Here is a 2138-nt window from a genome sequence, read left to right as displayed (position 1 = left end):
CTTGCCAGCTGAAGCAGGGAACTGCTACGGCAGCTGCACCCTGGTCTGACCATCACAAAGCAAGAGATCCAAAAACTCGAAAGGTGAGACTTACCGAGCCACTTATCTCTCTGCCTTTCAATTAACCCCACATGTGTTTAACAGCCAGGTTGGCACAATAAACTAACTCATGTGTCTTTATCATTTCTGCTTTTATGAGAGAAATGTTCTACATAGAATAAGACAAAGCATTTCCACGGGGGATACTGTTATCATTACAACACAAGACCTAAAGGGAGTAATTAATGCATTAACCAGGATTGCCTCATTAAGATGGAATGTGTTAGATATGCTCACACACATTATCAGTTAGTTTGACTGTTTTATAGCTTAATTTATGTTAACAAATTTCCTTCTCAAAGTTTTCATTTCACATTGACTCAGTGGGAGGTCCAACATCATCACCATAGGGCTGGGAATCAAGATTTTGTCAACTCTCTTCCCCAATGAACATGTCATTTAGGAAAACTTTTGGAGGGCAAGGCAATCTAGGTTTGTAATGTGGCTGGAGTCCTATACCACGGTCCCACTGGACCTATTTTGAGTTGCTTGGTAAAATATAAAAAATTGCTCCATTAACTTACTTCTTCCCTCTTTGTCTTCTAGAAATTTCTAAACTCCAATTCTTTTCAAATCAATCTTCTGATTTAAGACTCTTCTTTCTTTTTTTGTTACTATGTATATGATACTGTGTTAGTCCAGGTTGACTTGAGAAACAAATCCTGAGAGACTCATATGTGCACAAGGAAAAGGTTTATATACAAGAGTAATTGTATATTGAGAAAAAATCCCAGCCCAGTCCAGATCAAGTCCATAAGTGTGATATCACAAAACACATTCAATGATGCTGAATGCAGGAAGATCACAGGCCAGTGGGTACAGTGGGTGAGAGGTCTTGTGGATCTAGTGGCATTGTATGTATCTCAGAGCTGCCAGGGGTTCCACACAGCTTCTCCAGCACCAGAGATCTGGCTCCATCAGCCTCTCTCCATGTGTCTTTTCCACAGGGATGTCTTGCAGGGAGTGAGCACAGAGAGTGTGTCCTTCTTCCAAGGGAGGAAATACAGGCATTCCCAGAATCCTCTGGGGAAGACCATACCCATACAGAGGCCTCATTGGCTACACAATGATTGACAGGCTAGACCCCCTATCCCTTCACTCGCAATCCTTTCAAATTGACAACAGATTATATGATTACCTAGATGCCAATGACAAATCAGTCCCTTGTGAAACACAGACCAACAGTTTGTTCAAGCTATAGTCCACGTACATAATCATCTTTTGATCTTACTCTTTTCCTTCATACAATACGGTCTTATGCTGGGTTCTTTGTGGTCTTCTTAGAAAATAGACTGCTTACTTTATTTTTATCTCAGACCTTAATAATACATATTAGATTTATAATCATATTCTTCCTGATATGTTTAAATTATAAAGAAACACAGACTTATTGTAACAAATGAAAACTAATAGAATAATTGAAAAATGAATACAATTAGTCATCTCTTCTTGGCATGTTCAGATACTTCACATTAAAAAACCATGTTCGGTATAACATTTTAGGATTAAAATAAGCATGAACAGAAATGCTCAGACCTGTAATCTTTCCTTTTGATTCTATTCAATGCAGGGAATTATTAATATGATTCTCGTAAACTTAGTCTTTGTAAGACCCACCACCAACTGCTAACTAAAAACCAAACTCATTGTCCATTCTGACTCATAGTGACCCTGTAGAGTTAGGCAGATGTGAGATATTTTTTTGGCCCACCAAGGGATGTAGATGACTTGCTAATATTTTAAATAAGACATATGGCACTTTATGGGTTGGAACCATGCAAATAGGCATTTGGAAACCCTAATGTGGGAATTTGCCAGTTTCACTATCGGACAAGGTTTAAAATGAGTCATCCTAGAGGCAAATATGGGAATCTCACTACATCAAGGAAGAAGAGGCAGAAATGGAGCCAAGATCACCATAGGAAAACTCCTAGATCCAGGAAATATAGATTGATGATTCCACAGATGGGAAGACAAATGGGTGCATAAGCAAATGTGATGAAGAAAGCTGATGGTGCCCGGCTATCAAAAGATATAGC

This window comes from Echinops telfairi, unplaced genomic scaffold (assembly GCF_000313985.2).
Source record: "Echinops telfairi isolate 266 unplaced genomic scaffold, ASM31398v2 ScPeMD7_49;HRSCAF=173, whole genome shotgun sequence".
NCBI classification, from domain to species: Eukaryota; Metazoa; Chordata; class Mammalia; order Afrosoricida; family Tenrecidae; genus Echinops; species Echinops telfairi.
Note: the sequence above shows the minus strand (reverse complement) of the source record.